The sequence below is a fragment of the Triticum aestivum genome, chromosome 4A (assembly GCF_018294505.1).
Source record: "Triticum aestivum cultivar Chinese Spring chromosome 4A, IWGSC CS RefSeq v2.1, whole genome shotgun sequence".
NCBI classification, from domain to species: Eukaryota; Viridiplantae; Streptophyta; class Magnoliopsida; order Poales; family Poaceae; genus Triticum; species Triticum aestivum.
Genome location: NC_057803.1, coordinates 186375575 through 186391070, shown reverse-complemented (window position 1 = coordinate 186391070; position 15496 = coordinate 186375575). Strand labels below are relative to the sequence as shown.

The 15496-nt window shown below is 45.9% G+C and overlaps 1 long non-coding RNA gene across 4 annotated transcripts; it reads right to left on the bottom strand.

Annotated features, from left to right (window-relative positions):
• Positions 1-6004: 6004 nt before the first annotated feature.
• LOC123085796 (uncharacterized) lies at positions 6005-9510 on the bottom strand. Of its 4 annotated transcripts, none has more exons than XR_006439914.1 (3): positions 8931-9484; positions 7700-8838; positions 6005-7514 (listed from the first exon to the last, which is right to left on the bottom strand). It is a non-coding gene; the product is annotated as an uncharacterized lncRNA (long non-coding RNA). The 4 variants fall into 4 exon arrangements; XR_006439915.1 differs by having other exon boundaries at positions 6005-8158; positions 8772-8838; XR_006439913.1 differs by having other exon boundaries at positions 6005-8838; positions 8931-9510.
• Between the last annotated feature and the right edge of the window lie 5986 nt (positions 9511-15496).

Here is a 15496-nt window from a genome sequence, read left to right as displayed (position 1 = left end):
CTCTCTTCCCCCCTTGGCCGCCCCCTAGATGGGATCTAGGGCTGGCCACCACCCCTAGGGGTGGAAACCTAGGTGGGGGCGCAGCCCCTCCCTTTCCCCTATATATAGTGGGGGTTTTGGGCTGCCATATACACGAGAACATCTCCTTCTTGGCGCAGCCCTACCCCTCTCCCTCCTCGTCTCTTGTGGTGCTTGGCGAAGCCCTGCTGGAGTACCACGCTCCTCCACCACCACCACGCCGTTGTGCTGCTTCTGGATGGAGTCTTCCCCAACCTCTCCTTGTCCCCTTGCTGGATCAAGGCGTAGGAGACGTCACCGGGCTGCACGTGTGTTGAACACGGAGGTGACGTCCGTTCGGCACTAGGATCATCGGTGATTTGGATCACGACGAGTACGACTCCATCAACCCCGTTCACTTGAACGCTTCCGCTTAGCGATCTACAAGGGTATGTAGATGCACTCTCCTTCCCCTCGTTGCTAGATTACTCCATAGATTGATCTTGGTGATGCGTAGAATTTTTTTGAATTTCTGCTATGTTCCCCAACAGGTGGTGCTAGTCGAGTACGATGGTTTTTCGGATGTAGAAGAATATGAGCTAAACATGTATCCCCTATGGGCAAGAATAAAAGGATTGCCGGATGGTTTGACGAGGAAGAAGGAGCTGGCAGAGAAGGTAGCAAAGAAGGTGGGAGAACCTCCGTTTACGGTCACGGTGAATGAAGGAAGGATCAACCCTTCAAATTTTTTGAGAGTTCGGGTGTTTGTTAATGTTACAACTCCATTAGTAAGGTTTGTGCATATCACCTTGAAAGAGAGGAAGAGGTATTCGGTGTTCTATGAAAAACTTCCAGATTTCTGTTTCTTCTGCGGGCGTATGGGACATGTTGTGGAGGAATGTGGTGATGGTGTACATGATATTGCACTGTGCGAATGGGAAGACTGGCTGCATTGGGTCAGTGAACCTGTGGGGTCTGGAGGCAGAGGGGGTAGAGGTGGAGGGAGTGATGGAGGTAGAGGGGGTGCTGGCCCGTTAGGGGGGGGACGGGGAGGAAGAAGAGGAGGTAGGGGAGGAGGATCTAGAGGAGGTAGAGTAGAAGGTGCGGAAGAGAGGGGTAACATGGAGGTGCAAAGGGAGGGAGGTTTGGAGCTGCAAGTGGGGATGGATATCATGTAGTTCAAGATGATGAAAGAGGCGGAGGTACGCACAGCGAGGAAGAGGCTCGTGGATGATGATGGTGCGGCAAATGTGCGAGGCCCAGACGGACAAAACCTGGGGGGGAAAGTGGCTGATGCGGTTCTGCGTCTGGAGTATGGGGAGTCAATCAATTCGGGGAACCGGTCGGATCCTAAAGTAACACCGGGCAAGAACCCTATAGTGAAGCGAAGGAAGCAGGTGAAGACGGGTGGAGGAGAGTGAGGGAGTTGATATGGACACATCTGCGCAGGCGGCCTCCGGAGAGGAGGACCGCCGGGTCCAATGAATTGCCTTAGTTGGAACTGCCGGGGAGGGTGGAACACCCGGACAGTTCGTGAGCTAGCGACGTTGTGTAAGTCGCGTTCCCCCTTGTTGGTCTTTCTGTGTGAAACAAGACAAAAGGCAGAGAAGATGAAATGGATTCGAGCTAAACTTGGGTTGAAGGGCTTTTGTGGAGTGGATAGCAATGGATTGAGTGGTGGCTTGGCACTATATTGGAGAGAGGATTGTGTTGTGGATGTTTTGGACACGGATGACAGATTCATTGACATTGTCATCAAAGCCCGTGAAGGTGCACCGGAGTGGAGAGCTACTTTTGTATATGGGGAGCCTCGGGTGGAAAACAGACACCTAATGTGGACTAAGCTACAAGATCTAAAAGTTGTTAATAATTTGCCTTGGTTGGTTATCGGTGACTTTAATGAAGCCATGTGGGATTTTGAGCATTTATCGATCACGCCGAGGGCAGAAACACAAATGATAGCATTCAGGGATACCTTGGAGGTGTGTGAACTAATCGATCTTGGGTTCACGGGCCTGCCTTTCACATATGATAATAGAAGAGCGAGGTCGGCAAACGTCAAGGTGAGATTGGACCGTGCGGTAGCTACAAATGATTGGCGAAATTTGTTCACGTTTGCTGCAGTGGAACACATACCGTCTCCATGTTCATACCACCTAGTTCTGTTTCTTAAAGGAGAACCGGACCCGGGTCCGGTGAAGGAGAAGTGTAGGAGGTATGAGGTTTTTTGGGAGAGGGATTCGGAGTTGCCACAAGTGGTGGAAGATGCATGGGTGGCGGTAGGAGAGATTCACAGCCTCCCGCAGCTGAAAGAAGCTTTGGCAAAAACAATGACTGCGTTACGGTCATGGAGTAGGAAATTTGGCAATGTGACTCGAGAACTGGCCAAGTCGAGAAGCCAACTGGAGGAGCTTATGAATATGAATGCGAATAGGGAAGATATAAGGGAAGTGATGGATAAAATGAATGAGTTATTGTATCAAGAAGAGATGATGTGGATGCAAAGATCGAGAATTGCTTGGCTTAAGGAAGGAGATCATAATACAAAATATTTTCACAGTAAAGCAGTTTGGAGGGCGAGGAAGAATAAGATAAGGGAGTTAACTGACAGCATTGGGATAGTGCATACGGAGTTTACAGCAATGAGTCAGATTGCAAATGAATACTTTCAGAATATTTTTGCTGTGGATACTAACTTGCAGGCATCCGAAGTAGTAAACTTGTTTGAACGTGTGATCACACAGGCTGATAATGATAGATTATGTGCACCGTTTACTGATAAGGAGATTTCCGATGCCTTGTTCCAGATTGGGCCGTTGAAGGCACCAGGCCCAGGCAGGTTTCCCGCTCGTTTCTTCCAACGGAACTGGAGTACGGTGAAGGAGGGTGTGATTGCTGCAGTCCAGGATTTTTTCAGTACGGGAGTCATGCTTGAGGGTGCTAATGATACATCCATTGTGCTTATTCCAAAAATATCCAATCCCTCAAAGATGGCGGACTATAGGCCTATAAGTCTTTGTAATGTCACATACAAGATAATATCCAAATGCCTGGTTAACAGATTAAGGCCCTTGCTGGATGACATAATTTCGGCTGAACAAAGTGCGTTTATACCAGGCAGGATGATTACAGATAATGCATTGGTTGCCTTTGAGTGTTTACACTATATTAAACAAGAGAAGGATCCATCTAGGAGTTTTTGTGCGTATAAGTTGGACTTGTCTAAGGCTTATGATATAGTGGATTGGGCTTTCTTGAAGTAGGTGATGCAAAGGTTAGGGTTTTCCCATCGATGGATTGACTGGATAATGGCGTGTGTCACATCGGTGAGGTATTCGATAAAATTAAATGGAACCCTCCTGGATTCATTTGCACCGTCGCGTGGGCTACGGCAAGGAGACCCACTCTCTCCGTTCTTGTTCTTATTTGTGGCAGATGGACTTTCAGCTATTTTGAAGAATAAAGTGCAAGTTGGCGATATTGTTTCAGTAAAAATTTGCAGGAGAGCCCCGGGCATATCCCACTTGCTTTTTGCAGATGATACCATGCTGTTTTTTCAGGCTTCGAGGGACCAAGCGGAGCAGGTAAAAGCAGCCTTGGATCTATACAGCACGGCTACGGCCAAAGTTTGAACTATGAGAAGTGTTCGATATTTTTTGGTGAGTCATGCCCGGTTACAAATCAAGAGCATGTAAGAGACGTTCTACACGTCACAAGTTTGGTTTTTGAGGAGAAGTATTTGGGTCTCCCCACGCCCGAAGGACGAATGTCGAAAGGTAAGTTTCAGAACTTGCAAACAAGTCTTACCAAAAGACTTGTCCAGTGGGGGGATGGCTTTTTGGCTCAGCCTGGTAGAGAGGTGCTTATCAAGTCTGTCGCGCAAGCTTTACCCACGTATATAATGGGTGTGTTCAAGCTACCATTTTCGGTGTGTGACGATCTTACAAGAATGGTGAGGAATTTTTATTGGGGCTCAGAGAAGGGGAAGAGGAAGGTTCATTGGAAGGGTTGGGATCATCTTATGCAGCCAAAAGAAAGAGGTGGGATTGGTTTCCGAGATTTTCGAATATTTAACCAAGCCCTTCTGGCTCGTCAGGCATGGAGATTAATCACAAGGCCAGAGAGTTTGTGTGCTCGTCTACTCAAAGCCAAATATTACCCGACTGGTAAGTTAGAGGATATTGTGTTTTCTGGTAATGCATCATCGTCCTGGTCGGCCATTAGTCATGGTTTGGAGCTTTTGAAAAAGGGTTTAATTTGGAGAACTGGCAACGGAAGAAGTATGCGGGTGTGGAGGGATAGCTGGATTCCCCTCCCTTACTCGTATAAACCGATCTCACGGCAAGGGGTGTGCCGATTTAGATATGTTTCAGATCTGCTGAATGAGAACGGCTCCTGGAAAGTACAAATTCTGAACCAATATTTCATGCAAGCTGATGTGGTCGAGATCCTAAAGATCAGAGTTTCACCCAGGCAGTGCGAAGATGTCCTTGCATGGGGACCAGGTAAGTTGGGGGTTTTCTCAGTAAAAAGTGCGTATCATCTGGCGTTTGACGAGGCGCACAGGTCCAATATATCGGCCTCTAGCTCGATGCCTTCTGGTGAGAGGAGCTGCTAGAAGTTCATCTGGAAATGTGGACTGCCGCCAACAGTGGCAAATTTTGCATGGAGAGTTGCCACGGATGGGTTGCCAACGTGGAAGAACAAGCACAAGATTGGCTTGGAGACCACAAGTATTTGTCCAGTCTGTGGCGTAGACACGGAGGACAATTTTCACCCGTTCTTGAGGTGTCAACTAGGAAGAGATCTTTATTTGAATATGGCAAAAGTCTGGAACTTACCCCGGCTTCAGACAATTACTAACTGTGGAAAGGAGTGGCTCCTGCAATTGCTAGCTCCTAGAAGTGATATGGAACGGTGTATGATCCTCCTTGTTTTCTGGAGAGCGTGGTATATTCGCAATGAAGTGGTGCATTACAAGCCGACGCCACCGATGGATACATCCGTAAGATATCTACAGAGTTACTTTGCCTCTCTTATGACCATCACGATTGACAGTGGTGCCGACCCAGTTAAAGGGAAGTCATACATCACAGTGGAGAAGAAAGGACAAAGGGATATGCATAGTTCAAAAATGCCTGGATGGGAGAAGCCTAAGCAAGGGTGGACTAAGCTAAACACAGATGGAGCCTTTGTGGCATGTGATAATGCGGGTGCGGGCATGATCTTGCGGAATGATGTTGGCAAAATAATTTTCTCTGCTTGCAGGGCACTACAGTATTGCCGAGACGCTTTGGAGGCGGAACTTCATGCATGCTTGGAGGGGTTATCTTCGGCGGTCCAGCATACTTCTCTTCCAATTCAAGTTGAGATGGACTCGTCTGTTGTCGTTGCTATGATCACTAGTGGTGATGTAGATCATTCACTTTATTCGTCGTTGGTTAATGAGATTAGGGTTTTACTAAACCATCATCAAGCTTGTATTACTCATATCGCTCGTTCACAGAATAAGGCGAGTGATAAGCTAGCGTATTTTGGCCGTTCTAATAATCGTACTATGACTTGGTTAGGGTCAGGTCCTCCTGAAGTTTTGGAGGTCGTTGCTGAGGATTGTATTGATACTAGGATTGAGTAATACAAGTTTTTGAGTTCGCAAAAAAAAGCATGGGCTAGTGCCCAACTAGGCCTCGCTTGGTGGCTTTTCAACAGCCCATCGTTCCGGAACGGGACATCTCTGATCTCTCGTTCCCATCGACTAATCTTCCCCAATCCGACTCAAGCGGCGGCCGTCGGCACCACCACCACCAACCTCCGCCACAGCCAGCTGTCACACTAGCGCGAAGCACCCCAGCACGGCGTGGACAGGCGCATGGGCACCAAGCCTCCCAGGCCTGCGGCTCACCGTACATCGGTGCCGTCGGAGAGGGGCCGCATCAGCCAGCCGACCGCCTCCGCTCGGGAGGCGCATGTGCTGATAACGTGTTGAAAGAAAACGAGAGACAATCGATAGTATTGAAAACTGTCTATTAATGATGACAAGTTACATATTTGTAGTCTCCAAAGAGACGCATCCGGAGGGACACGGCGCTTACAAAAGTCATAAATATGAGTGTATGTTATAAGAGTATATGATCTCCATTCCTTGATGGATCAATAAGAACGAAAGAAAATGTGAATAAGCTTTCAACAGAATCAATTTCAGTGTGTATGTATAATAAGGTTGCTCTACCATCTACAAAAATAGATAAATGGAAAAGGGAGAGAGAGCTGCCATTAGATGGAAACCGATAAGCATATATTCAGCTTACACAAAAGTAGAATGTCTACTTGCTTCTTTACAAACAAAGCCAAGGCTGTACCTGGATATAAACACCCTGGTATATGTAGCAAGGGATTCGTTTTTTTTTAAATGCCTAAGAAGCTAGCAGACATTTATCTATTTTACACAAACTAACTCCGTTACTGAAATTCCAAATACATGGCTTAGCTCCCCAAAGAAATGAATCCAATATTAACTTATTCACATGCACCACCTATTGATAGAGTATTTATTATTTAAAGCATTATTTCAACAAATCAAAATATGCCTTATACAAAAGAAACAAAGTGAGTAGGTAGCAGTAGAACACTTTGAAACTTCATAACATCTAAGAAATCAGCGTTGTAAGGTTACGCAACACAAACGTGATCATTGTCTCGTATTTGAAGCTTCAGTTTGGCAAACATCATTATCTGGGTTCAGTGGTAACATTCTAAAAGAACTTTTATCTCCCTGAATTATTATGAGAGAAGGTTGATTGGCACAATCAGATTAAGTAGCAAAACTTTATTTTTTGTTTGTCAATAAAATCCATGTAGGTCAAATACCAAATTATAGTTATTTGAAATTAGAGATGTCAAATATGAAAATATAGATGTAAAAAATGGAAGATGGAGAACAAGGTAAGTCTAACAGTTTCCTTAGGAACAACAAAAGCATACCTTCTGAGGATTTATTCCAGTAGCAGCAACATATAAATCCAGCTTCCCTATAGCAATGTCAATACCTTGCACCCCTAGATCACCAAGGCCCAATATCCTGCTTCCTGCGAGTTGTGAGATGGCTGCACATGGGCCATTTACAATTGGTGTCCCGAGTATCATCAGCTGCTGCTGCGCGTGTGTGGGCGCTGGTTGTGTCGGTGCACCTCTTAGTAGAGAAGAAATCCTTTTTTCACACCTTTTCATCCCTGCCAAAACAACCTCATCCATCTTCCCTTCCCTCCTATGCCTTCTCTCCTAAGGATCAGATCGAGCCGGGAAGGTCAAGCGGCAGATCCTCTTCCCTGCTGCTTTGCCCGCCGCATCTTTCTCGGCCAAATCAACCGACACACGCACCGGCAAACAAATCCGAGCTGGCTCCTTGGCCACAACCACAGCGGGTCATTACCCAATCACGGATCTCTCTCCTTCTCTTTTCCAACCTCGCCACCGGATGCTGCTCTGCCCTAATCATAATCTCGGTGGTGTAAAATTTCCTGGTCACAACCCGCAAACATGAGGAAAGTGCTTGGGGCACTGAAAAAATGTAGTGCCTTAAGGGAAAAGACCTCCACGCGAGAAATAACCTCTCCAACTTGTATGCAAAGGCTATTGGTTTGATCTGAATTGAAACAACAAAAAAAACAGATATAGAAACAGAGAGAAGCCAAGAAGTGCATACCGGACACTGTTGAACAGAGCCAGGTTTGATCATAAGGCGGCTAACCTCCTGCACACACAAAATCTAGTTAGCAATACTTCAAGTTAATGAAGGAGGGAATAATCGGATGGAGACATGCATTGTGATCTTTAAATAGGAGGAAAAATAATAGGTAATGAAGTATATTTGTTTCAAATGAGAACGTACATACAGGCATATAGACATACCCAAGAATTATTTTCCAACAATACCTACAATCTAAACCTAATAGCTAAAATCATTTGCACCTGCGCGTCCAAACAAACACATAAACATCAAAATTTGAAGAATTGCTACAAATAATACAACCATCAGTTTAACATCAGATTATCAGCTTGTATTATCACTTCAGGGGGAAAGACCATTTGCCCAGAGAAGTATCAGTATAAATTTGCCATTCGTCATTTTCCTTTGTTCTGGAAGCGTCTTCTTGAACGTAGACTACACAAGGTCAAAGAATTTAATTATGTTAGTGTGGCTGATGACTCGTGTGACATACATTTCTCAAAAGATTAATGATGGGGACAGTTTTTACACTGCATGCCCAATAGAACCAGTAAACATGTGATGAGAATATTTCCATAACATAAAGGTTAGGACAATTAACACAATCTTTTTTTTTTTTGTGAGAAGACAAATCAACACATTCTGTATTGGAAGAAAATGTTTAATTCAAATTTTGACTGAAACCTTGACTGAGCGAAGTGAAACACCACCACATTATGTGGTAGCCAAATCTGCACAAGGTGTAGCTTGCAGATGGGATACCATGGACTGCACGAACAAATCAGACTGAATAACTATCCAGTTCCAAAATTGCATGAAACCAGTTTTAGAATTAAGATATTCAGGAAGGCTATGCCTCTATCAACTAAAACTTCTTACTCATTTATTCACCGCATAGAAGCAAGTAATCAACTAATAATAAATCAGACATAAAGGATTAACTGTAATTAATTGGCTAGGGTGCTCACTGGAAGAACTTTTTGCATAGAAGCAGACCTTGCAAACCATGGGATGATTTAGGTGGATATGAAACAACGCTTGTCCTCACCTGGTCTTGCAGTCCTGCTCCAACCCCTCGTATGCCTTGTCATAGTCCGCTCCAACCTAGTCACCTCCTTGAGTTAGCATGAAGGTCAGATCAGAGAAGGAGCAGCAGTGGGGAAGAGAAGAGGGTTTGGGGAAGAGAAAAATACAGGAGGAAGATCACCTTTCAAAGCTGCGCACACGCAAGAGAGGCGTTGAGAAGAAGCGGCGCGGATGGTGGCGCTCGACGTCTTCATCCGTTTGTGCCTCCTGGCGGCGATGGTGACGCGTGAGCTCGACGGAAGCCTGGATCCGTCTGTCCCGGTGGCAAGCACAACTCCTCCCCGCGCGCAGACCAGATCATGCGGTCGGCGGCGACAGAGAGTGAGCTGAGGCGGGTGGTGAGCCATGGGGTTGGGGACGATGGCGACCCATCCTTCTAGCAGCTAGTTCGGCCGGATCGATCCGCTGCCTCACACGCGGAGGCAGAGCACGAAGATCAAAACCGCCGCCGCCGCCTTCTCCTCCCACGGTCCCACCCACTCCTCCCTCGAGACGACGACGTTGGTGTGACTGCGTAAGAGAGCCGAGCCAGTTCCACTTGTGCTGGCGACGCTCGTGCGGCCGGTTACATGGAGGAGGCGGAGGCGGCGGTTTCGTCAGGGATGTTGCGTACGAGGAGCGAGGAAAAGGTTGCTTCGTGGGAAAGAGAAAGCAGAGGACAGCCCTTGGGAGATGGATGTAATCCAACCTCAGAGTGGCTCAAAGTCCACCTACACTGGTACGCATCGGTGCTATACAAACGGTTTTTATTCCTTTTCCGTGACGGCATTTGAAACATGTAACATCTCAAATTTTTAATTTGAAATATTATACATAGGCCATTCATTCATGCATATCATATTTTGTTGCATTTTGCTTTGTGATCCTCGAAATTCTAAGCAACTCAAGTATCTACGCAGAGAGCTGGGAATTTCGTTATTTTCATATTTTAGTTTTCTCAAATTTTGAAAAGAGAATCATTTGGTTTTAATTATCTCCCCTTCCCCCGGAAAATATTTCATACTAAAATATATGAGAGGAGATAATATGACTTCTCCAAAATAAATGAAATATTAGAGGAAAAATATTCAAATCAAATAAGTTATTTTATTTGGGTTTTATTACGATTTTATTTGAATTAGGAAAAAATGTGTTTTTCAAAATCGCATTAGAGGTCTAAATAAATGTTCACTTTGTCCGCAATATTATTAGAGGACCATAAAAATTTATTTCAGAATTTTGAAGTTCGTTTAGTATTTCTTTTATTTGTTTTTTGCGTCAGGATTTATTTAAAAAAAGGTAACCAACCTAGCGGGCCGTGTCCAACCTGGACACTTGACCCGGCTGGCCTTATAAGCCGCGCCCCCGCGACCCCGAGGCCCAGCAAGCCGCCAGCCCCGCCCGAAACCCTAGAGCGCGCCGCCCCGTCCTAGCGCCGCCGCCGCACGTCACCGTTCAGCCGCCGCCGCATGCCGCCGACCTCGCCGAGGTAGCCGCCGCCGCCGCCGGTTTTCGCGAGAAAACTGTTCGGTTTTTTAAACCCTAGTTCATTTTTTAGATCGGTTTCTTTTCGGTTTTTCTCGGTTTAGTTAAATAGCAGACGTTCGTCCGTAAGTTCGTTTTGACGAACGCTGTTCACCCGTTAGTCGCAGACAGCGAACGTTCGTTCGTTAGCCTATTCGTCAGTTTTCTTTTTCCAGGGTTTTTCCGCGATTATTTTCGATCGCGATTTCTGCCCTAATCTTTGTTCTAGTATATCTTTTCGCTCGTATATTAGAATCAGGTGAAACAAGCGCCTAGATCTTCGTCTCGAAGCCCTTTTCTGTTTAACCAACTTGAAAAAGATTTTGATACCGTAAAATTTGACTTTAGTCCAGATTACTAATCGGATCTTATTTCTTTCATAGTTTGAGTTTCGTTGCTCCCTTTGATTTGATTCTTTTTTGCAAACCGGAGTTCTTCAGTTGAACTTTCTGGTTAGACCTTCTTATTTGAGTTTCCCCGTGCATCTTTGCTTGATTGCTTATGTATGTTATTGTTTGTTTGCGATAGAACACCCGGAGTGCGAAGCGTGCTACTACGAGTCTCTAGATTTTGCGGATCATCAGCAAGGCAAGTAACACTTTGATCATCCCCCTTTATCACCCTGTTTTATGCATTAGTTTCAACCCTCACACATTGCATGAGTAGAATCTCTTAACATGTCGGTCTGGGAAGTAGATGATGAGGTAGAACCTATTACCAGTTTTATTATCAAACCCATGGGAGTTACTTCTACCTTATGCTTATATTGCTATGTTAGCTCGTAGACGTGGTTTGGGTTTGAGAGTATCCATGACAGATGTGAGTTGTTAATTAATGGTTCAACTTAAGGTGGCAACTTTAATACACATCTGGGTGGATTACTTGTGGGCACCTGGAGAATCCAGTGTTGTCCTAGGATATCCCGGAGTACCCATGTGATCATTCTATGGTCCGCCACCCAGGCTCAAAGGGATCATAAGATTATTCATGCTAGAAACTTCCGTCTGCAGCCACAAGCCATTATGGGCTCTGACATAGTTGAGTATGTCGTGTGACCTCTTTCAGTGGCGGGCTAGCAGATGTAGGGGAAAGTAGGTGTAACGGTCCACCCAGAGTAAAGAGTTAATGCTTCTAAAAGACTGTGTCTCGGTCATCCGTTTCTCAAACACCATGTAGTGCGAGAAATCCAACGGAGGAGATCGAGTCTTGTGGGAAAAGTGCGCAAACCTCTGCAAAGTGTATAAACTAATCATGGTTAGCCGTGTCCCCGATTATGGACATCTTGAGTATCTGGTACTTGAATTATTGATTTGATCTCATCACTCTAAATTGATTTGTTGGGATGTTAATGACCACTTTAATTGGGATTGAGTTGGAGGAACCTTCTCAATGATGTTTCAACTACCATGATAGTTAAAATGAAATATATTCCTTTATTGTAGGGAAAATTTGGCTTTTCGCAAAAACAATATAACCATAGAGCCTCCAACAGCCATATATGCATGTAGTGATAGCCTTTATCTGTTCATTGTTCTCTTGTGTTACTTTGCCAGTATATTCCATGTGCTGATCCATTCTCGGGCTGCAACGTATCATGTTGCAGACTTTTCAGACGACGAGTGAGATTCCGTAGGTCGTTTGTCATGCACCCAGCTATGCCGTTGGAGTTGATGGACTCACTTTATCTTCCAAGCCTTCCGTTGTTATCGTAATTAAATGGCCTTAAGCCATACTTATTGTAATAAGTTTTCTTTTGAGACATTCGATGTAATAAGTGTGTGATTGCTACTCTGTTATAAATCCTTCGAAGTACTGTATATGTCAACATTACTGATCTAGGGATGACACTGAAGCACAAAGACTTCCGTCTGAGGTCGGGTCACTACAAGATGGTATCAGAGCACACGCTGAATATAGGACAAGATGAGCCATGGATCACTCTTCTCTACTCCTTTCTGATTCCTCTCCATTTTCTACTCTTTAGGATGGCGGACGCAAGGAACAAGTTTATGCAGCCGGATGAAGACACCCCGTTTGGATGACACTTGAAGGAAGTCACTAGGTACCTGAACATCGTAATACCAAGCTTCACCGGGACCTACACCGCCACTTTTCTAGAAGAGGAACATTGGTTGATTCGAGTTCAAGTTCCAAGAAGGACGTTCACGCCAGTCACTAAACCGATAGAGTTTTCCTTTGATGCACCCACCTGGAGTCTAGGAAAGAGCATGACAGCCCACATCGCCATGGGACGCATCAGCGAAGTTTACCACAGGAGCTTAAGGACATTATCTACCAGATATGTGGGCACCGAGATGAGCAATGGGAGATGATCATCACCAGGAAGGACAAGTCCATTGCAGCATTCATCCAGGAGTTAAACCATCACATATGTCGCCAGGAGAACCAGATGTGCGCAAGCATGATAGATTTGAGGAGGGCGACGACCAGGATCACAGAGCTAGAAGAGGAGCTTAAGTCTACACGCGATGGATATGAGGAGGAAATGATGATACTTGTGGAGAAGAATGACAACATGACAAGGAAGCTAGGAGTTTTCGTGGGAGACCCCGCGCAAGGAGGAGAAGACAACAAACCTAAGGAGATTCGTTCTGAAGACTACATCATCGTCGACGACACCGACTCCAACCCTGATAGCAGTGATGATGACTATGAAGACGAAGCTGGAGCGGATATCATGGAGTCTTCCACCGATCAAAATTTCTAGTAGACCATCATATGATCAGTAGTGTTCCCCCATGTACATAGAGTAGTCTGAGCACTGTAACGATAGTTAGATCGATTGTATGCCCTTGCTTGATTGATTGAGTGATATGATATGATTGTGTTTGTCTCATGTGCATATGGGTAGTGCTTTCTCATTAGACCTCATTCTATTCTAATCTCTCCCTCTAAACCCATCAGATGCCTCCGAGACGTGACCCCAGATTTGCTTTCCCACCGAAGCTCACTCAGTTGATCCAGCAGCTGAATACACTGATGCAGTTGCTAGTTCAGAATCAGGGCAACAACAACAACAACAACAATAACAACAACAACCCACCGCCACCACCTCCGTTGACAACTTAGCCCATTTTCTGAGGTTACAGCCACCGGTGTTTTCCAGTAGCATCGAGCCCATAGTTCCGGATGACTGGCTACGTAGGATTGGAAGGGAGTTAACCACTGCCGGTTGCACAGATGCTGAGAAGGTGCGTTTTACCGCACACCAATTGGATGGACCCGCAGCCGCATGGTGGGAGAATTACACAACCACTTTTCCCATAGCCAATGTCACTTGGGAGCAGTTTCAGTAAGCTTTTCGCACAGCCCATGTCTCAGCTGGAGCTATGAGCATGAAGAAGCGTGAGTTTCGCAACTTACGCCAGGGGAATCATACTGTAGGTCAGTACATAGAGGAGTTTAGTAAGTTATCTCATTATGCCCCAGATGATGTGGCCATGGATGCCATGAAGTAGGAGAAGTTTATGGAAGGGTTGAATGATGAGATGAGCATGCAGTTGATGGTGGCAACATTCAACAACTACCAGGAGTTGGTAGATAAGGCTCTTATGATTGAAGGGAAGCAACAGCAGATTAAGAGCCGCAAGAGGAGGTATGGACAAGGGAGGTACAATTCAGGAGCTCAGCAGAAACCCCGTCTCACCCCGAACCCGGGAGGATTTACCCATAACCATGGAGGCCATAACCATAATGGAGGAATTCCGCATAACCATCATGTCCCTAGGAATGGAAATGGAGCAGGCAGCAATCAGAACCACTCTAATCCAGCAACGCCCGCTAAGAAGGACCCGAGTCACGTTACTTGTTTCAAGTGCGGGAAGACTGGACACTACGCCACCGAGTGTTCTGAAGCGAAGAATGGGAATGGCAATGGAAACTCTGGGAAGAAGCCCAACCCATTCAACAAGGGACAGGTGAACCACGTGAACGTGGAGGAGGTTGAAGAGCAGCCTGATGCAGTTATCGGTAAGTTTTTGGTTAAGTCATTTACCGCAATAGTCCTTTTTGATATTGGTGCATCGCATTCATACATTTCAAGGGGATTCGTGGATAAATATAAGTTGCCCGCCAAGGTACTTAGGACACCCATGTGACGCCCCGAGACCGATGCTCGAGAAGACTTCCTTATGTTCCGGGTTTCGCCATGTGTTCCTTTTTACCTGCCCTTTTATTTTTGCATTGCATCATGCATCATGCCATCATCTCATAAGTCTTTTTGCAACTCACTTAAATAAATTGCATGGATCTTCGGTCCATTTAAACCGAGGGAAGGGTGACTTCTCTTTATAACATATCCTCCCGATATTAGGGAGCTATTATAAATATTCCATTCTTTTGGAATTAACCATAACACACGTGCAAAATATTCCCCATGTCTATTCCTCTTTGAGTTTGACCTTCAAACCTTGCCAATAATTTTCTCATCTCTTTTATCGAGGCTCCTCTTAAATCTCAGCCTATTTTGAGTCTTTTCGAATGGGCTTCAAAATTCAAAACATATCGAATTATATTCAACATGTGCGAATCTATTTTCTCCAAAAAAAAACCTTGCCATTTTATTTAAATTCCTCACATTTTTTGTGAGTCTGGGAAAATAGCCCCCTTGCACAAATCCCTTCCCTAACCCTCCTTTTCTTTTCTTCTCTCTAATTCTTTTCTTTTAAAAGAAAGATGAGGGGGAAGGTAGTGCAATAGCCCACCTGGCCGGCCCATCTGCAGGCCCAGCCAAACCCCCCTCCTAATCCCTCTCCTAAGGCCCACTCAAAACCCTAGCTCTACCTAGCCTGATCCCTGTCGCGCACATCTCCCTCGAACCCCTCCTCCTCCTTCGTTCCTCCCTCCAGCGCCGCCAGGAGAGGAGCGCTCGCGCCCGAGTCTTTCTCTCCCACGATCCCCCTCGTCCTTCGCGCCCTATCGCTGCTCCCAGCGCCGAAGACCCCTCCGACCGTGCCAACCCCGCCGCCAAGCGTCGTCGGCCTCTCCTTCCCCCATCTCCGGCCTTCCCCGCTCAGTCTTGCGTCGGTGCTCTCCTGCATCTGCGCCCAAGGCCATGGCCTCCTCATCCCGATTCATGGGCGAATCGCCGGAGCCGCGTCAAGCGGTCGTACCCTGCCGTCGCCCCGCACCTCTCCGCCTTTGCGGCGTGGCAGGAGCCGCCGC